General features: G+C 48.8%; 1 protein-coding gene and 1 long non-coding RNA gene across 2 annotated transcripts in view; one reads left to right on the top strand and one right to left on the bottom strand.

Annotated features, from left to right (window-relative positions):
- The window catches only part of LOC138664010 (zinc finger protein 182-like), a 146,765-nt gene extending 128,202 nt beyond the window's left edge, over positions 1–18,563 (bottom strand). Inside the window, exon 1 of the mRNA XM_069750408.1 lies at positions 18,518–18,563. The gene's annotated coding sequence lies outside the window, so the exon portion shown is untranslated. The remainder of the gene's footprint in view (positions 1–18,517) is intronic.
- A 70-nt stretch (positions 18,564–18,633) lies between these two features.
- Positions 18,634–21,570, top strand: LOC138664019 (uncharacterized). Its single transcript, XR_011318278.1, has 2 exons — positions 18,634–18,831; positions 20,562–21,570. It is a non-coding gene; the product is annotated as an uncharacterized lncRNA (long non-coding RNA).
- The last annotated feature ends 224 nt before the right edge of the window (positions 21,571–21,794 follow it).

Below are 21,794 nucleotides of genomic sequence, written 5' to 3'. Positions count from 1 at the left end.
CGCGACTTTGGCGCGAAAGTCGCGTACCGCATGGCCGACCCCACACAGGGATCGGGTCGGGTTTCATGAAACCCGACTTTGCCAAAAGTCGGCGACTTTTGAAAATGAACGATCCGTTTCGCTCAACCCTACTCACACGGATATATTAAAATAAAAAAAAGTTATGGTTCTTGAAAGAAGGAATGGAATAAAGAAAAAAAGTGGAAATTGGCATGTGATGAAGGGGATAAAAAGGATATTTGGAAGGGTCAGTTCAAAGCAACTAGATTGTTAGGTCGAATAGAAGGCATCTCCTATGATGACAGGCTGGAAAAGTCTTAGTTACTCACCGGTTAACGGTGTTTTTCAGAGTCCATGACAGCACCACAGAGAGAGGGGATCCGCCCTTCAGGAACAGGAAACGTACAGATACATTAGGGGGCGGCGCCTCTCCCACGCATCAGTTGGTTTACAGAGCACAAGAGGACCACCAAAGTTAACAACATAATTTATATACAACAATACTACTACTAACTATCCACCACAAGTGGAATATACAAAAAAAGGAAGAGGTGTACACCCAGAACTTAAGAAGACGGGAGGGTATGTACGGGTGCTGTCATGGACACCGAAAAACACCGTTAACCGGTGAGTAACTAAGACTTTATGTGTCGTCCATGACAGCACCACAGAGAGAATTACAGAGAGTAAACTGTTTAGGAAGGGACTATGGCTTGCAGCACCCTTACACCAAAAGAGAGGTCTGAGGAAGCACCCAGGTTTAATCTATAATGGTTATAGAATGTGTTTGGAGAAGACCAAGTAGCAGCCTTACATATTTGGTCGATCGACATCTCCAACCTCTCCGCCCATGAGGCAGCCATAGCTCTAGTGGAATGCGCTCTTAGTTCTTCAGGCGCCAGCTTGCCCTTTGAGATGTATGCCAGCGAAATAGCCTCCCTGACCCACCTAGCTAGTGTAGATTATGATGCTCTATGACCTTTCCTACTACCCTGATAGGACACGAAGAGGGCGTTATCTATCTTCCAAGGATCAGTCACTGCCAGATACTCTAGGATACATCTTCTTACGTCTAGAGTGTGTAGTTTTCTTTCTTTATCATTAGTAGGATTAGGGAGGAAGGATGGAAGAACTATCTCCTGTGTTCTATGGAATCTGGACACTACTTTAGGAAAATATGCTGGATCAGGGGAAAGTATCACTCTATCATCCCTAAGTTGTGATGTAAGGGGGAAGTCTGGATAACCCCTGGATGTCACCTATCCTATGCTCTGACGTTAAGGCTACTTTAAGAGACAGGTTTTTAATAGAGGCTGAAGAAATTGGCTCGAATGGAGTTTCTGTCATGGCCGAGAGGACTAAGTTTAAGTCCCACAGCATGACCCTATTCTTCACTATTGGCCTAGACCTTTTTGCCGCCTTAATGAATCTACTGATCCAATAATTTTCAGAAATGTTGCAGCCAAAGAGGGCCCCTAAGGCAAACACCTGTACTTTAAGAGTATTTGGGGATAACCCCATATCCAACCCTTTTTGCAAGAACTCCAAAATCTGGTCTATTGGTGTTGATTGACCAGCTAAAACTCCCGAGTTTTGAAGAAATCTTTTCCAGATCCTGACATAAATTTTTGTGTTGATTATTTTTCTGCTATTCAGCAGAGTATTCATCAGATCAGGCCCGCAGAGAAACCTCTATCTCTTAATAGCGACCGCTCAAAATCCACACCATCAGATGAAGGCCAACCGCCTGAGGATAGTAGACTGGGTCCTGGGATAGGAGATCTGGGATGTCTGGCAAGACCCATGGGCCAGATATTGACATGGTCCTGAGGCATGAAAACCACATCCTTCTGGGCCAGAAGGGGGCAATTACTATAACTCTGGCCTTGTCCTTCCTGATTTTCTTCACCACTAGAGGAAGTAGAGACAGGGGAGGAAAAGCGTAAGCTAGCCTGAAGTTCCAGTCTGTGAGAAAAGCGTCTACTGACAAGAGGATTCTCTCTGGGGTTCAGAGAGCAGAATTGCCTCACTTTCTTGTTTTCCTTTGTGGCGAAAAGATCCACCTCTGGTTGACCCCACCTTTCCACAATGAGGTAAAGATGGAGTCGTTTAGGGACCATTCTCCCTGCCTCAAGGTGTTGCGGCTTAAGTAATCCGCCATAGTATTTTCTATCCCTTTCATATGAAGAGCAGTTAACGAGAGAAAGTGTTGCTCTGCTAGCTGGAACAGACGATCTACCACGTTCATCAGGGATTTGGAACGGGTTCCGTCTTGATGATTGATATATGCCACGGTGACCAGATTGTCTGAGAATATCTGCACGTGGTGGCCCTATAGATAGACAAGGAGTCTTTTAACTGCCTGTTCCACTGCCGTTAACTCCTTCAGGTTAGAGGACATTTCCGTCTGAAGATGGTCCCAATGTCCCTGGATTATAATTTCACCCATGTGAGCCCCCAACCAGAAGGGCTAGCATCTGTGTTGATTAAACGGGTTACGTTATATTCCCAGAGGACCCCCGTGGACAGGTTATTTCGTTCTATCCACCATTCGAGGGATACAATAGTGTTTTGGGACAAGGTCAGTTGGCTCTCTAGGTGACCCCCCAAGACTTTTTGTTGTAATAATACCTCGCCCTGAAGTTTCCTTGTATGATACTGGGCCCATCGGACCACGGGAATGCAGGACGAGAGAAAGCCTAAAAGAGACATCGCTTTTCTAAGGGACATGGTGGGGTTTTTTGAGGCGTTTAGAACCTGTAGGTGCAGGCGATCTATTTTCTCCTGAGATAAACAGCATTCCTGATCCTGGGAATGCAAAGTCAGGCCTAAGAATCGCTGCACCTTTATGGGCTGTAACCGGGACTTTTTGATGTTTAGTAACCATCCCAGTCGCTCCAGGGCCGACATTACTTTTTGAAATTGCTCTAAACAGTGATCTGCTGTTTTACCTACGATAAGGAAATTGTCGAGGTAGGGGATTACCAGAATGTCAGACTCATGTATGTGGGCCATGACCTCAGCTATGACTTTGGTAAATACCTGGGGGGCAACCGATATGTCAAAAGGGAGGACCCTATACTGGAAATGTCTGACCACCCCATCTAACTGGACCGCTACCCTCAGGAATCGTTGATGACCTGCATAAATGGGGATATGGTAATAGGCGTCCTTTAAATCTAACACCACCATAAAGCAGTTTTTAAACAGTAATTTTATTGCGGTATTAACAGTCTCCATTTTAAATGGTTGTACGGTCAGAAAATTGTTAAGAGCCCTAAGTTTGATAATAGTTCTGAAGGAGCTGTCCGGTTTAGGAACAGAGGAGAGTAAAATCCTCTACCCCATTCTCCCTCCGGAACCTCTGATAGGACCTTTTTACTGAGCAGGTAGTGAATTTCCGTTTCCAGGGCTACGTGTTCTGCTGGAGAGGACCTGAGCGGGGTAACTCTGAAGAAATTATGGGGGATAGAGGTGAACTCTATACGTATACCGGTAGCTATTATCCCCAAAATCCAATTGTTATTGAAAATTTTGGACCAGGCTGGGTAGAAGGCAGATAGTCTACCTCAAACAGAGGTGACTAGTCATTGGGGTGGCTTTTTGATCTCACGGGATAGTTCCTGACGCCCCGCACCTCCAAACATGAATCGGGTACCTTTTTTCTTTCTATCGTCCCATCTGCCCTGATCCCTGGCCGGCCTTCTGCGAAAGAACCTTTTCCCTGTGAAAGGACGCCTATAAGAGGTAGTCGGTAGACTGGGAAATTTCTTTTTCTCGTCTCCGGCCTTCTCCAGACGTTCGTCTAGAACCGGACCGAACAGGTATTCTCCATCGCAAGGAATAGAGCAAAGACGGGTATCTGGCCTGAATGTTGTCGGGCCAACACTTCAGCCATAGAGCCCTGCGCGCAGCATTTGATAACCCTGCAGCCCTAGCTGCCATCCTTGCAGAATCTGCGGACGCGTCAGCTAGAAAAACAGCGGCATTCTGGATTGTCGGCAGGGATTTTAACATGGATTCCGTAGAGGCTCCATTTTCTAGCTTAGATTCTACTTGGTCCAGCCAGACCATCATTGATCTGACTGTGCATGTTGCAGCTACTGCCGGTCTTTGAGCACCAGCCGATATCTCCCAGGTCCCTTTAAGAAACAAATCTGCCTTCTTATCAAGTGGATCTTTCAAAGAAGCCATGTCATTGAAGGGAATAGAGGATTTTTTAGAAGCCTTAGCCACCGCTGCGGCTAATTTTGGTGCCTTATCCCATGTGCTCACCAAGGGGTCGTCAAAGGGATAGCTCCATTTAAAGGCCGGTGGTAGGGAGCCCTTTTTTCTGGCTTTTTACACTCTTTTGATTAGGTTCTGAACTTTGTCATTAAGTGGAAATGATTTACGCTTTCTCGGGTCTAGACCGCCAAACATCAGGTCTTGCGTTTCAGTTCTGGTTTTTCGGCAGCCACCCCCATGTTGGACCTGACCGGTTTAATCAGCCTGTCCATCTGGTCAAGCGGAAAGCAAAACCGATTAGAATCCTCTTCTGAAGAGGACGCAGAGGAGACGGAGGCTTCCGAACCACATTCTTTCCCAGGGGCAGTAGACGAGTCTGAAATGCTAGGTTCCCTTTTCCTCTTGGAAGGCTCTCCTTGGGACAAGGATTTTAGGGAATCCTGATGATTTCTCTAAGGTTCGAAGTAAAATCGTATGTTTCTTCCGCCACCTATGGGAGCGGAAAGAATGTAACCCTGTGTAATGTAACTAGTACTACCGCTATAAAATGTGTGTGTGTATGTGTGTGTGTGTGTGTGTGTGTGTGTGTGTACGTGTACGTGTACGTGTACGTGTACATGTACATGTACATATATATATATATATATATATATATATATATATATATATATATATATTTCCTTTTCTCCCTACCGTCTGTAGCACACACGACTGACAGTCTTTTAGGATAGATGTCTGGCAAAGGGCAACCACATAGTGAACACTCCTTATTCTTTATTTTACAAGCGCATTTTTTGCCCTGAGGAAAAAAACATAGGAAAAGACTGCATCTGGGCACATTCACGAAGGTCTCTTACCCAGGCAGCAGCAGTAGGTACCGGATTGCTGGGGAGCAAACCAGATCCTTCAGTCTAGACGAGGTCCTGCGACTGGCCTAGTCACTGCGTCCGCGGGTCTTTGGCTGGGTGTTTGCATGGGACCTGTCTGAGGCTCTGTCCTGCTCCAGCAGACTGACGGGAGCTTCTGGCTCATCCATTGCTGCAGATGGGCTCACAAGCAGCCCTGCAGCATTCTGTGCAGCTTAAATAGGCCTTCCCCTGGATCCGGAGTGTCAGCAGGGGTGTGGCCAGGGGTTCCGCCCCCTCCCCGTGTAGGTCACCGCCAGTTCCCCCATAGTTCCCAACCGCCCCCTCCATCGCTGCACCTGGCCGCTGCAGCACAGCGGCATCTGCACCAGAAGCCGGCAGGCGTCCGACTTCCGGTCCGGACCCCCCCCGCCGCGTCACATCCGGCTGGTCGACCCCACCGCACACCGCCATGCCAGGTGCCCCGAACGGAACGACCGACGAGGCGCAGGACCCCAGAGGCACAGGGAGAACTGGACGGACCCCGGGGGGGGGGAATACTTACCTCCGTTGCTGGCACCAGGAGACGGACATCCTCCGGACTCCGCTCGACCTGCTCCACTCACTGCCATGTAGCCCTACCCGGACCCACCGCGCTTCCAGGGACCCGCACTGACCGAGGTAGGAGACCCCCTCGCTACCTGAGTCGGTCAGCCGGCCTGGGTATTCCAGATGAAATACGGATAATCTGTAGGGCATCCTATCCTCCAGGAACATGAAACCAACTGATGCGTGGGAGAGGTGCCGCCCTTATGTATGCTCCAGTTGTCTCGTGTTTGAAGGTTGCCTTTTCCAGACGGCATGTTTCAGCTCTTTCCAAAGATGCTTCATAGGATTTAGGTCAGGGCTCATAGGAGGCCACTTCAGAATTGTCCAATGTTTTCCTCTTAGCCATTCTTGGGTGTTTTTAGCTGTGTGTTTTGGGTCATTATCCTGCTGCAAGACCCATGACCTGTGACTGAGACCAAGCTTTCTGTCATGCCCTCAGCCGCAGGCCCGGTCTCTCACGGACAGAGAGACCGGCGCATATCACGCAGTTCCACTGGTACTGCTCACCTTGTCCGTGGCTCCAGATGATCGGTGGCTCCTTTCTCTGCTAGGAATCTGTATCCCCTTGGCAGGTCTCCTGGAAATACGCTTAGCAGGCGCGCCCCGCTTCCTGCACATACTTAAAAGCAAGAGGGCACATGTTCTCTATTAGGGCTGTTTATGCTGTGATGCTCTGTGCATAAAAGGATTGTTGCCTCCTGTACAGACCACACTCTGCTGTGCTCTGCAATTGGAAGACTGTTGCTTTACATTATAATTAGTGATGAGCGAGTATACTCGCTGCTCGGGTTTTCCCTTACACGCTTGGGTGATCTCCGAGTATTTGTTAGTGTTCGGAGATTTAGTTTTCATCACCTCTGCTGAATGATTTACAGCTACTATACAGCCTGAGTACATGTGGGGGTTGCCTGGATGCCTCTTCTGGCAGTTCCCTATCCTGAATTTCTCTGGGATCTATCCAGATACCACTAGCGGCTGGATCAGTCTTTCCAGAATTACATGGAACTCTGGGGATTCTCTCCACCGATAGAGCCAGTATTCTACAGTCTCTTCTATCCGGTCTGTATGGGTTGTCTCTCTGGTCTGGGATTCGTGGCTTGAGACCTCCTGGTGTTGTGACGGGGAATCCCTGTATAGGGGTTTACCTTGCCCGATGCTCCAGTGTGTTGTGGTACAGTGTCCTATTCCAGAGGGTCCTCCCCTCAGGCACCTTTTCCCTTTTGTTAAATTTCCTTAAACCCCTTCACGACCACCGCCGTACTAGTACGGCTGAGGTCGGATCCCCTGCTTTGATGTGGGCTCCGGCACTGAGCCCACCTCAAAGCCGGGACATGTCAGCTGTTTTGAACAGCCGACATGTGCCCACAATAGCGGCAGGTGAAATCGCGATTCACCTGCCGCTATTAACTAGTTAAATGCCCCTGTCAAATGCCGACAGCGGCATTTAACTGGCGCTTACGGCCATCGGGCCGGAAATGAGCTCATCGCCAACCCCCGTCACATGATCAGGGGTCAGCGACGCGTCGGCATAGCAACCAGAGGCCTCTATGGTTGCTGATGCCGGCTTACTGTGGGGTCGGCGCTCATAGCAAGCCTGTAATCAGCTACATAGGAGCGATTTGATGATCGCTTCTATGCAGCAGAGCCGATCAGGACCATGGAGGCTATTAAAGAATGGCAAAAGTAATAAAAAAAAAAAGTTTAAAAAAAATATGAAAAAAATAAAAAAATATATAAAAAAGTTTAAAGCACCCCCTTTTCATCCCAAAATTAAATAAAAAAAAAAAATTCAAACCTACACATATTTGGTATCGTCGCGTTCAGAATCGCATAATCTATCAATAAAAAGGATTAACCTGATCGCTAAACAGCGTAGCGAGGAAAAATTAGAAACTCCTCCAGAATTATATTTTTTTTGGTCACCGCGACATTGCATTAAAATGCAATAACGGGCGATCAAAAGAACGTATCTGCACCAAAATGGTATCATTAAAAACGTCAGCTCGGCACGCCAAAAATAAGCCCTCACCTGACCCCAGATCATGAAAAATGGAGACGCTACGGGTATTGGAAAATTGCGCAATTTTTTTAGGTTTTTTTTTTTAGCAAAGTTTGAGTTAAATAAAACGTAACCTAGAAATGTTTGGTGTCTATGAACTCGTAATGACCCGGAGAATCAAAATGGCAGGACAGTTTTAGCATTTAGTGAACCTAGCAAAAAAGCCAAACAAAAAACATGTATGGGATTGCACTTTTTTTGCAATTTCACCGCACTTTTTTTCCCCGTTTTCTAGTACACGACATGCTAACACCAATGATGTAGTTCAAAAGTGCAACTTGTCCCACAAAAAACAAGCCCTCACATGGCCATATTGATGGAAAAATAAAAACGTTATGGCTCTAGGAAGGAGGGTAGCGAAAAACGAGAACGCAAAACGGAAAAGGGCAAGGTTCTTGAAGGGGTTAATAAATACCTTTGGTTTTATGAAGCTCATTCTCCTGTCTCTTGAGTATCAGTTATACAGCTACCAGTGCACCATCAGAGGTCTAGTGCGTCCACTATACATCATCATACCCTGTGGGCATAACACTTTGACACTGGGCAGCACATTTCTCTCTAGAATCCCTTGATAGTCTTGAGATTTCTTTGTACCCTGCACAGATTCTAGACACCCTGTGCCGGATGCAGTGAAGCAGCCCCAGAACATAACAGAGCCTCCTCCATGTTTCACAATAGGGACAGTGTTCTTTTCTTGATTTGCTTCATTTTTCCAACTGTGAGCATAGAGCTGATGTGTCTTGCCAAAAAATTCCATTTCTGTTTAATCTATCCATAGGACATTCTCCCAGAAGCTTTGTGGCTTGCAGGGCCGGCGTCAGCACCCGGCGCACCCGGGCAAATGCCGGGGCCCTGGCGAGACTGGGGGGCCCATAACGGTAAGACACAGTAGACACTTATTATGCTGACACTGATGCACAGCGCATCATGCGCTCCTGGGGGGCCCCCGAAGCCCGACTACATCATCATTCCTGAGTCTCCGACCCTCCCTCCCTCCCTGTGCTAGTGTGCTGCACTGTCTGTGTGACTCCAGCCAGGAGTCGGAGCTGGAGCAGTGGAGCCGGAATGCGGATATATGATTCTCAGCAGCAGGAGGCGGGACTCCCTGACTGGGACAGGAATACTCACGAATCACCTCCATGGGGATAGAAGAGTCACTTCCGGGCCGGCGGTCGTCACTTCCGGGTGAGAGTGAGGAGCTCATCATCCTAAGAAGAGCAGCGCAGCGCTGACACACACAGCAGATTGTCGCGACACGGTCCGGGTCCACCGTCCAGTAGTTCCAGCGCAGCGAGGAGCAGAAAGAGGAGCAGCAGCATTCGTCAGTGAGTGCATGCATGTGGAGATCCTGTGTCCACAACGGTCGGGGGCAACGGCGATGGCGTGGTGGTGGGTGAGTGAGAGTCGACTCGTGACTGACTGGTGACTGAGTGACGTCACATGACGTTAAAGTGAAGCAGTGTGACTGACTGTCTTCCTTTCAAGTTCCTGGTCCCAAGCATTAAGGGGGGAATGGATGCAGCCTGCCTGGGACTTGTAGTCAGAGTCCTGCACTACACAGACAGACCTCTACAGTATGGCATCTGATGATGCTGGGACAGGACTTGTAGACTATATACTACATGGCCGGCTGTGCTATATTATATACTACGAAGGCTGCGTGTGTTATATACTACGTGCCACGTGGGCTGCCTGTGTAATATACTATGTGGGCTGCCTGTGTTATATGCTACGTGGCCTGTGCTACATGCTACGTGGCCTGTGCTACATGCTACGTGGCCTGTGCTACATGCTACGTGGCCTGTGCTACATGCTACGTGGCCTGTGCTACATGCTACGTGGCCTGTGCTACATGCTACGTGGCCTGTGCTACATGCTACGTGGCCTGTGCTATATGCTACGTGGCCTGTGCTATATGCTATTTGGCTGTGGTATATTTCTCTGCTGTATCTGTGCATCATGAATCGTGGTATGTGTTTAAGAGGGGGCCCACTGAGACTCTTTCGCCCAGGGCCCTCAAAAACCTGGAGCCGGCCCTGGTGGCTTGTCAACATGTAGTGTGGCAAATTCCAGTCTGGCTTTTTTATGATTTTTTCCAACAATGGTGGCTTCCTTGGTCTCCCATGAAGTCCACTTTGGCTCATACAGCGACGGATGGTGCGATCTGACACTAATGTTCCTTGATCTTCAAGTTCACCTTTAATCTGTTTAGAAGTTTTTCTGGGCTTTTTTGTTATCATTCGTATTATCTGTCTTTTTGATTTGTCATCAATTTTTCTCCTGCGGCCGCGTCCAGGGAGGTTGGCTACAGTCCCATGGATCTTAAATTTTTGAATATTATGTGCAACTGTAGTTACAGGAACATTAAGCTGCTTGGAGATGGTCTTTAAAGGTACCTTCACACATAACGATATCGTTAACGATATCGTTGCTTTTGGTGACGTTGCAACGATATCGTTAAGGAAATCGCTATGTGTGACAGCGACCAACGATCAGGCCCCTGCTGTGCCATCGTTGGTCGCTGAACAAAGTCCAGAACTTTATTTCGTCGCTGGATCTCCCGTGGACATCGCTGGATCGGCGTGTGTGACACCGATCCAGCGATGTCTTCACTGGTAACCAGGGTAAACATCGGGTAACTAAGCGCAGGGCCGCGCTTAGTAACCCGATGTTTACCCTGGTTACCATCCTAAAAGTAAAAAAAACAAACAGTACATACTTACCTACCGCTGTCTGTCCCCGGCGCTGTACTCTGCACTCCTCCTGTACTGGCTGTGAGCGTCGGTCAGCCGGAAAGCAGAGCGGTGAAGTCACCGCTCTGCTTTCCGGCCGCTGTGCTCACAGCCAGACCAGAGAAGCAGAGCGCCGAGGACAGACAGCGGTAGGTAAGTATGTACTGTTTTTTATTTTTTACTTTTACGCTGGTAACCAGGGTAAACATCGGGTTACTAAGCGCGGCCCTGCGCTTAGTTACCCGATGTTTACCCTGGTTACCCGGGGACTTCGGGATCGTTGGTCGCTGGAGAGCTGTCTGTGTGACAGCTCTCCAGCGACCAAACAGCGACGCTGCAGCGATCCGGATCGTTGTCGGTATCGCTGCAGCGTCGCTTAATGTGAAGGGGCCTTAACTTTTACCTTTAAGGCTGCTTTCACACATCAGGTTTTTGGTTTCAGGCACAATCCGGCAGTTTCAGGCACAATCTGGATCAGTTTTTTTCTTACGCCTGATCGATCCGTCGGTCGGTCCGTTCTCTCTCTCTCTCCTCAAAAACCATGCCCAGGAACTCAAAAAACATGCGCAGTACATAGAGCCGGATCCAGCTAAAAAACGGATCCGGTGCATCAATTTACATCTGTTTTTTCACTATGTACACCGGATCCGTTTTTTATCAAATTTGCCGGATTGTGCCTGAAACCAAAAACCTGATGTGTGAAAGCAGCCTAACATGTTTATCTATAATTTTCTTTCTAATCTCCTGAGACAACTCTTTCTTTCGCTTCCTCTGGTCCATGTTGAGTGTGATACACACCTTGTCACCAAAGTGCACAGTGAGTATCTGTAGCCCTATATACAGGCCACTCACTGATTCCAAGATTGTAGACACCTGTGATGCTATTTAGTGGACACACCTTGATATAACATGTCCTTTTTAATCACATTATCTTCAGGGGTACCATCATTTCTGTCTAAGCCTATTTCATGAGTTATTTGTTTTTTAATTCTGTGGAAGCATGGTTGAAAAGCAATGTCGGACTTTCATTTGTTCATTTTCATAGATCTTTTATTATTACTTTTGTCAGATTCAAGTTATTTCTGTGACCATTGTGGTTTTTTCTGTCATTAAACGAGGGATACCAACAATTTTTACCATGTGTATAAAGATATGTGTGGTCAGTACAGAGGACTGGTACATGACTTATTCCTTCCAAAGACTATACTAAGGACCAGGGGGCACTCATTACGGGTGGAAGAAAGGCAATTCTGGCAGCAAAACAGAAAATAGAATTATTCTTACCGTTAATTCGGTTTCTAGGAACCTTCCACGACAGCGGTACTAGGAGGATGTCTCCCCGCCCTAATAGGGGACAGGAAACACAAAGAGGTTAAATACCCTCCCCTTCCTGCCACCTCCAGTGTTTTTTCTGGACACAGTAGTATGTATAGTTACCACTTAAGTGCAGGAATCATCCAATAAATCATCAGATAGGGAGGGAAATTAGTGCTGTCGTGGAAGGTTCCTAGAAACCGAATTAACGGTAAGAATAATTCTATTTTCTCCAGTCACCTTCCACGACAGCGGTACTGGAGTAGTACCAACAAATAATTTCTAGGGGGGGACAACCGCCTGCAGAACTGTTCTGCCGAAAGTTAAATCCCGGTTGAAATCAAGCCTGTAATGCCTGGTGAACGTATGTACTGATGACCAGGTGGCAGCTCTGCAAATCTGCTCCGTAGAAGCGTCACCTCTCTCTGCCCATGATGTTGACACCGACCGTGTAGAATGGGCCTTCAGTGATGGAGGAGGTGGTAGATTCTGGGATGAGTATGCCAGAGATATGGCTTGTTTAATCCAGTTGGCGATAGTATTTTTCGTAGCCTTTTTGCCTTTGTTCTTCCCGGAGAGTTGAATAAAGAGATTTTGGTCAATCCTCCAACTCTCTGTTTGTGAGAGATAATGTAAAACCACTCTGCGGACATCCAGAGTGTGGAAGGACTCCTCCTTCACATTAGAAGGATCCGGGTAGAATGAGGGCAACACTATGTCCTGACCTCTATGAAAGTCTGATGTAACTTTAGGTAGGAAAGTAGGGTCTAGACGCAGGATAATACTATCAGATGTTACCCTCAAATAAGGCTCTTGTATGGATAGAGCATGTAGTTCCCCTATCCGTCTGGCAGAAGTAATAGCCACTAAAAAGACCGTTTTTAGGGTAAGAACCTTTAATGAAATCTGAGATAAAGGTTCAAAAGGATCTTGAGTTAGACTTTTAAGGACCAGATTAAGGTCCCAAGGAGGAGTATTGTTGAGAACTCTGGGACGGATTCTAGTTGCTGAAGTAACAAAGCGCCTGATCCACCGATGTTTGGCTAGATCCTGATCGAAATAGGAGCTAAGTGCAGAAATTTGTACCTTTAAAGTGTTAGGCTTAAGACCCAACTCCAGACCCTTTTGCAAAAAGTCCAGAATTTTGGCAATGTTTGGATGAAAAGGGTCAGGAATATCTGGAAGATACCAAGATGAAAACCTCTTCCAGATTTTGGCATAAATAGCATTTGTTATGGGTTTTCTACTGTTCTGGAGAGTATGAATTACTCCATCCGAGAGACCTCTTGCCTTTAGTATCTCGGCCTCAGAAGCCATGCCGAAAGATTCAATCTGTGAAGGTTTGGATGCAGCAATGGACCCTGACGAAGAAGATTTTCCTTCTGGGGTAGATACACTGGATCTTCCTGAGCCATGTCTAACAGGGCGCTGTACCAACTCCTTCCTGGCCATGTTGGCGCAATCAAAATTGCCGTAACTCGTTCCGATCTGATCTTCTGTAGAGTCTTCGATATCAATGGGATCGGAGGGAATGCATAAACAAGGTTGAACCTCCACGGGTGAGAGAACGCATCCATGCCCAGTGCTCTGTCTGTCATATTTACCGAGAAATAAGAGCTTAGCTTGGCATTCTGACCGTTGGCAAAAAGGTCCACCTCTGGGATCCCCCATCTGGAAATCAGGGAGAGAAAGACCTCCTGGTCCAGACACCATTCTCCTGGATGCACATCCCTTCTGCTCAAAAAATCTGCTTGGGTATTGGCTGACCCCTTCAGGTGAATTGCTGAGATAGAGAGAACATTTCTCTCCGCCCAGAAAAAAATGTTTGAGGCTACAATCTTTAGTTTCTTGAATCTTGTGCCTCCTTGATGACGCAGGTATGCTACCGTGGTCATGTTGTCGGAATATATTCTGACATGGTGTCCTTGAACAAGGGAGGATGCAGCTCTTAATGCTTCTTCTACCGCTTTCAGTTCTCTGAAGTTTGAGGAGCTTGCTCTGATGTCTGGGCCCCAGGTGCCCTGGAAATGGGATCCCTCGACTATAGCTCCCCATCCCCTTTGACTGGCATCCGATGTTAGTGTCTTTAGTGGGATCTGATCCCAACTGACCCCCTTTTTTAGGTTTCGAACCTGTAGCCACCATGTCAGGGATGTCTTGACATGATTGGGAAGGCAAACTCTCTTGGAGAGAGAACTCTGCTGACCGTTCCAGGATGATAGGACATGAGTTTGGAGAGCTCTCGAGTGGGCTTGTGCCCAAGGTACCATCTGGATACAAGATGTTAGAGATCCCAGCACCGACATAGAATGTCGTAGAGTAGGAGCCTTCAGGGTTTTGAATGCCGAAATCTTCTGTACCAGATCGAGTTGACGTTCTCTGGGCAGAAAGGAACTCCTCGACTCTGAGTCCAGAAGGACTCCTAGGAACTTCTTCCTCCTGGAGGGACGAAGGTCCGACTTCTCTAGATTTGGGATCCAACCCAATGATTTTAGGATTTCCAGAGATCTTGTTAAGTCGGCTCTGAGGTGGGAAACTGAGGGAGCGACAATGAGTAGATCGTCCAGATAGGGTACTATGCAGATCCCTTGGAGACGGATGAATATAATGGCTTCTGTCATGATCTTTGTAAAGACTCTGGGAGCTGAGGCGATTCCGAAGGGAAGGGAGTTGAACTGGTAGTGTACTATCTCCCGATCCTGAGATATTGCGAATCTTAGGTACTTTCTGAACTCTGGATGGATTGGGACGTGATAATAAGCGTCCCTCAGATCCAATGTAGCCATCTCCCAGTCCTGTCCTATCAGAGGGATCGCTGTTTTGACCGACTCCATCTTGAACCTCCTGTAAGTTATTACTTGATTCAGGGGTTTCAGGTTGATTATAATTCGGTGCTTCCCCGAAGGTTTCTTGATCAGAAACAGGTGGGAATAATGTCCTCTGCCAATTTCTTGCTGAGGTACTGGGGAAATTACTCCCTCCTGGAGTAAGTTCTGGAGGCCGGAAAGGAATGCGCCCTGAGGACTGAGACTCTGTAATGAGGTTATCCTTAAGTGATGAGGGGGAGGGCTCTCGAACTCTATTTTCAGTCCATTTTGGATAGTGTCGAGTACCCACTGGTTCGACGAAATGGACCTCCACTGGTTGATGAAGCTCGAGAGACACCCCCCGACGCACTGGGCATAGTCACTGTTTGTCCGGGGTCTGCTGGGACTGGGGAACCAGGATGTTCCTACCTTTCCCTCCTTTAGGATAGCTCCAGCGTCCTGTTTTGCCTTTCCCTTTGAATTCCCGTTGGAAGGGTTGCTCCTTTGAGGGACGAAAAAAACGTTTCTTCGGATTTCTCTGTTCCGGAAGCGCTTTCTTTTTGTCCGTTGCCTTATCCAGAATATCATCCAGGGCCTGCCCGAATAGATAGCGGCCCTGAAAGGGAATGGCACATAGTTTTGTTTTAGACGTTATATCCCCACTCCAGGACTTGAGCCATAGAGCTCTCCTGGCTGAGTTAGAGAGCACTGCTGATTTGGCAGCCACTCTTACGGACTCTGCCGAAGCATCGGCCAGGAAGCCCGTAGCTTTCTGGAGAAGCGGAAGAGAATCTAATATTATCTCCCTAGATGTTCCCTGGGTAAGGTGGTCTTCCAGCGTGCGGAGCCAACGAAATAGGGATCTAGCCACGCAGGTGGACGCAATGTTTGTTTTCAGGAGATTGGTAGAAGTCTCCCACAATCTTCTTAGCAAACTCTCCATTTTGCGGTCCATAGGGTCTCTGAGTTGGGACGAATCCTCGAAAGGGAGGGTAGTCTTTTTGGACACTCTAGAGACCTGCACGTCTACTTTAGGTGTATCCCACAGAGAGACATCTCCATCTAGGGAAAAGCGATTTTTTAGCTCAGAAGGAACAGAAAGACCTTTTTCAGGAGATTCCCATTCATGAAGGATGAGACTCTGTACATTCTCATGTATAGGGAACCCCTTTAATTTTTTAGGTTTCAACCCACCGAACATCTCATCCTGCACCGATGGCTTCTCCTCCTCCTCCTCAACACCCATTGTCCCCCTGACCATACTGATTAACTCCTGTATGTCTTCTGAGGAAAAATAATATTTTTTACTCTCCTCTCTGGGGGTGGAAGTGGAGCCCTCATTCTCCCACAAATCCTCCGAACCGGAGGAATGAACTTCACCAGAATCTGAGTCAGAGAAAACCGGCGCCGTCTTCCTTTTTTTAGGAGGAGGAGGTAACAGAGACTGGGAAAGGGCCGATACCGAGGATTGCACTTCCTGTTTAATGAGGGATTTAATGCTCTCAAACAAGGATGGCTGTCCTGAGCGAATTATTTCATCGGTGCAGGGCTGGCACAGTCTCTTCTTGTAAGAAGAAGGTATCTTTGATGCACAAACACCGCATTTACGATCTTCCGTTTTTGTCTTGGAAGATCTGTCCTTCCTAGGGGCAGAGGCCTTGTCTCCCTAGAAAAGAGAGAGAAGGGGGACTAAGTATATGGCACCCTAAGGAATACAAGGATAGAGGGACCTTAACCCACTACTCACGGTAGGAGGGAGGACGCAGGGCTCGGCAGAAGCAGAGATAGACCTGTCACCTTCCATGGTCAGTCAGTACTGAAGTCCAGTCAGTCAGACAGGGGGCCTTACCTGGAGGTGACTACCAGGGTTAAATACCGTGGCAGTTGCGTCCGATGTTGTGCTCCTCCTCCCGGTCCCAGGCGTAGGGGAAAGACCGCTATGCCGCCAACAGAAACTGCAGCCTGACGCGCGTGCGTTCCACCGCTGGAACGCACATGCCGAGAACCGGAAGTTCAGGTACTTCCGGTTCGCGCGTTCACTGCTTCCGGCCAAGAAGCGAGGAGGAAAATGCCGGGGAGCCGCGCGGGGACCCCGACTGCACCACACCGCTCCGCTTTACTCCCAAAGGAGCGCGGGAGGAGCGGAGAAAAGTCCCGAGTCCGCACCATGTGGGGAGACGGAAGCAGCGCTACAGGGAGGAGATACATCCCGACCCAGGCTGCCCGGCTAGGTAAGATGCGAGTGCTCCGATCGCCGGCCACGGCAGCACTACCGCAGGACCTCTTCATGCCCCAAAAGGGGACAGGAAAAACACTGGAGGTGGCAGGAAGGGGAGGGTATTTAACCTCTTTGTGTTTCCTGTCCCCTATTAGGGCGGGGAGACATCCTCCTAGTACCGCTGTCGTGGAAGGTGACTGGAGAAAAGAGTTATTTACAGTTAGAGCAGTCAGACTGTGGAATGCCGACCACAAGAGGGAGGAGCTTTTATAAAGGGCTGGATACTTTTCCCTACAACAAATGGCACTGTGGGTAATATAGAATCTAGTGAAGGAGAATGTAGAATCGATGGAGAAAGGTTTAACATGGTGGACCAAAGCCTTTTTTCAACCCTTCTAAGGCCTCATTCACATGTCCATGCTAAAACATGAGTAAAAAAAAAAATGCTTCTGATGTCATCAGTGTTTTGGATCAGTGCCTGGTCCGAGTTTCCGCTGTTACCATGAATGCCCGATCTGAGTATCCACTTTTATCATCAGTACCCGGTCCGTGTGTCCGCTGTTACCGTGAACGCCCGATCCGAGTATCCACTTTTATCATCAGTACCCGGTCCGTGTGTCCGCTGTTACCGTGAACGCACGATCCGAGTATCCACTTTTATCATCAGTACCCGGTCCGTGTGTCCGCTTTTACCATGAATGCCCGATCTGAGTATCCACTTTTATCATCAGTACCCAGTCCGTGTGTCCGCTTTTACCATGAATGCCCGATCCGAGTATCCACTTTTACCATCAGTGCTCGGTCCGAGTGTCCGCTGTTACCATGAATGCCCAATGCGAGTATCTGCTTTTACCGTCAGTGCGTGGTCCATGTGTCCACCTTTACTATCAGTGCCCGGTCCGAGTGTCCGCTTTTACCATCAGTGTTTCTCACGTATGAATATATAAGTGACACAGCTCCTCTTACTCTTTGCAATAATAAATATGGCGGCACACAGATATGAGTTTATCACGGACCCATAGACCTGTATTGGCTTTTGTCATTTGTGCTGCTAGAAAAACACCGACATGTGAATAACACTATAGAATATGATGGGAAAAACTGAAGCAACAACATGTAGGTGTAAACGAGGCCGAACTATAACTATTAGCGTGCGATTCCCTCAGAACGCCACCTGGCCTCATGTGAGATCGGTGTCACGTTTATCAATTCCCAATGATTTAAGGCTGGAAAGAACGACTCCAGCCAAAGCTGCAATCGGGACTGGATCAGGTAAGAAGAGGGGTCTCATATCAAAGGGGGTCCAGGGATCAAAACCATCGATAATTACTCCTGTATCCCCCAATAAGTCCTGTAATACAGAGACAATGACCTCATCCTGGCAGAAAAAAAGCTGTTTCTCTGTTAATAAAGGGGTTAAAGCACCCTTCCTCCAGTAATGGGGAAACTCCACATAGTTAACCCATAAAGAGAGCGGGCTCCCATCCCCCACGTTAGTATCTATACAGAGGCAAAATACACACAATAACTGCACTTACAGCTCTAGGAACTTCCCACCGCCTCCACCTCACAGCAAGGAAGAATGAAACTTCCTGTTAGAGGAGGAAGTAATAGAGAAGTGGTATCAGGAGGCACTATCTCCGGGAATGGAGGGGTTACTGCCCCCTGCCCCCAGCGCCCAGTAATGGGGAATCTCCAGCACCTACCTCCACCTGCAGAGCCGCACACCACATATATGGTAGAGGCTAAATCCAAGTCGGCTAAGGGACCTCTGCTGACGTCGTGCCCATGTGACCGGAAGGGGCGGCGCTTCTTCCTCCATAGAGCAGACAGAGCAGACATGAGGAAGCTGTGGATGTCATGGCGGGATTTCGTGCAGGATTTGGATTTTGAGTGTTTTGTGCAGGATTTGCCTCTTCCTCCATAGAGCAGAGCAGACAGGAGGGAGCTGTTGATGTTATGGCCGGATTTTGTACAAGATTTGGAGTGTTTTGGGTCGTTCTCCATAGTCACAGATCAGGTAAGTGCCTGGGGAGAAAGGAGTGATGTTGCATGGGGCTGCATGTGCATGCTGGAGGGGGTCTGCCTGGGGAGAAAGGGTGATGCTTGCATGGGGCTGCATGTGCATGGGACTGCATGTGCATGCTGGACGGGGGGGTCTGCCTGGGGAGAAGGGGGTAATGTTGCTTGAATGGGGCTGCATGTGTATAGTGGAGGGGGGTCTGCCTGGAGAGAAGGGGGTGATGCTTTCATGGGGCTGCATGTGCATGCTGGAGGGGGGGTCTGCCTGGGGAGAAGGGGTGGTGATGTTTGCATGGGGCTGCATGTGCATGCTGGAGGGGGTCTGCCTTGGGGGAAGTGAGTGATGTGGCTTGCATGGGGCTGCATGTGCATGCTGGAGGGGGCTTGCATGGGACTGCATGTGCATGCTGGAGGGGGTCTGCCTGGGGAGAAGGGGGTGATGTTTGCATGGGGCTGCACGTGCATGCAGGACGGGGGGGGGGTCTGCCTGGGGAGAAAGGGTGATGCTTGCATGGGGCTGCATGTGCATGGGACTGCATGTGCATGCTGGACGGGGGGTCTGCCTGGGGAGAAAGGGGTGATGCTTGCGTGGGGCTGCATGTGCATGCTGGGCGGGGGGTCTGCCTGGGGAGAAGGGGGTAATGTTGCTTGCATGGGCCTACATGTGTACAGTGGAGGGGGGTCTGCCTGGAGAGAAGGGGGTGATGCTTTCATGGGGCTGCATGTGCATGCTGGAGGGGGGTCTGCCTGGGGAGAAGGGGTGGTGATGTTTGCATGGGGCTGCATGTGCATACTGGAGGGGGTCTGCCTTGGGGGAAGTGAGTGATGTTGCTTGCATGGGGCTGCATGTGCATGCTGGAGGGGGTCTGCCTGGGGAGAAGGGGGTGATGTTTGCATAGGACTGCACGCTGGAGGGGCCTGCCTGGGGACAGGGGTGATGCTTGCATAGGACTGCACGCTGGAGGGGCCTGACTGGGAACAGGGGTGATGCTTGCATGGGACTGCACGCTGGAGGGGCCTGCCTGTTGAAGGGGGTGACATTGCTTGCCTGGGACTGCGTGCTGGAGGGGCCTGCCTGGGGAAGGGAGACTGCATGCTGGGGGTCTCTGTTGGAAGGGGGTCATGTTCCTTGCGAGCGGGGCTGGGTGTCTGTTGGGAAGGGGGGCAGCGTGCTGGGGGTCTCTGGGGAAGAGAGGCTGTGTGCTGGAGTCTCTGTTGGGAAGGGGGTCATGTTGCATGCGTGGGGGATCTGTGTGCAGGGGGGTCTACCTGCTGAGTGGGGCTGATGTTATTTGCATGGGTCTGCATGGTGTGGGGGGCTGTTGTCACATACTGTGCAGGTCAGTGTGTGATGTCACTTGCGGTGGGGGGGGTGTAGGGAAGTATAGTGCTACCTGTGAGGGGGGAACAGGGGAGGGGATGAATGATGATGGAGATCTGAGGGATTGATATTACTTAACATGAGAATCTCTGCCTGATGGTGAGTCGGTCCTGTTGTGTGTTTTTTTTTTTTTTTTACATAAAACTTTCTCATTAATATTATTGGGAGCACATGACGTCAGGATGATGACTGACCTATGACCTCTGGGAGCAAAACTGCGTGATAATGTCTCCAGATCCCGGGCTTTATTCTCTCCTCGCACGCTATTCTGTTCAGTATTAGCCTGGTGGCCACTGGTGTCAGCCACTACTTGAGTTTTCTGCATGATTTTTTCTGTTTTATTCTAGGTATTGTGGCTTTACCCCATCCTGTGTCATCCAGAGCAGTGACCTCCCTGCAGATGTCATTTCATCACTGGACTTCTCTTCACCAAGTGGAATGCTTGTGCCCCCACAATCCATGCGAGGACCCAAAGTGATGGCACTGTGGGTGTCTGATAATGTCAGATAGATGAGTATATTTCCTACAAAAAAACCCCAAGAAAGCAAAACGTCCCTCCGCCTCCCCGGCCCCGTCGTCGGGTCCCTCCGCCTCCCCGGCCCCGTCGTCGGGTCCCTCCGCCTCCCCGGCCCCCCAAAATTCAAGTTGAGCTAAGCCAACCAGCATCAGGGGCTTATCTACAGCATTCTGTAATGCTGTTGCTGTAGATAAGCCCCCGATGTATCCTAAAAGATGAGAAAAAGAGGTTATAATATACTCACGCAGGCAGTCCGATCTGATGGGCGTCGCGGTCCGGGGCCTCACATCTTGTTAGGATGACGTTCTCTTCTTGTCTTCACGCTGCGGTGCGCAGGTGCCGGGAAAGGTCAGAGATGCCTGGGGCCTGCGCACTGCAGTACTTTGTGCTGGAGCCGCAGTGAGAAGACAAGAAGAGGACGTCATCTGATGAAGATGGGAGGCGCTGGACCGGACCGCGATGCCCATCGGACAGGATCGGGACTGTCCCTGGGTGAGTATAATCTAACCTCTTTTTCTCATTTGTTTAGGATACATCGGGGGCTTATCTACAGCATTACAGAATGCTGTAGATAAGCCCCTGATGCTGGTGGGCTTAGCTCACCCTTGATTTTGGGGGTGACAGGTTCCCTTTAAGCACCACAATACAATTTTTGCAGCTAAAGCACAGGGGACTTTGGTACAAAATGTGTTTTGCTTTTTTATCATTAATCTGTCTTTAATGTTTAATTTATTGTTTTGATTTCTAAAACACAACTTATTCATTTGTATTTATGCATATATTTATATATCTCTTTTATATCTAACTATTTGACTTGTAATAAAATTGTTTGACAGCTATGAGTTGACTTTTCATTTCTATAATTCTTAAGCGCGGGGTGACATTAGTGGAGAGTAAGGAGTTGGATCTGTATCAGGCTGAGTTTACACATTGCAGGTTATTGGGGAAACTATCTGTAGGGATGTCCTCACCAGTAGACCGGACCCGCACTTGGGTGTTTTTTTTTTAATCCATAATTGTTTTTTCTGTAAAAGACATAAACTGGCTTCCTCTGAGGGTGCTG

This window comes from Ranitomeya imitator, chromosome 2, assembly GCF_032444005.1.
Source record: "Ranitomeya imitator isolate aRanImi1 chromosome 2, aRanImi1.pri, whole genome shotgun sequence".
In the NCBI taxonomy this organism is placed as follows: Eukaryota; Metazoa; Chordata; class Amphibia; order Anura; family Dendrobatidae; genus Ranitomeya; species Ranitomeya imitator.
The sequence above is the reverse complement of the archived record's forward strand: the minus strand, read 5'-3'. Positions and strand labels throughout refer to the sequence as shown.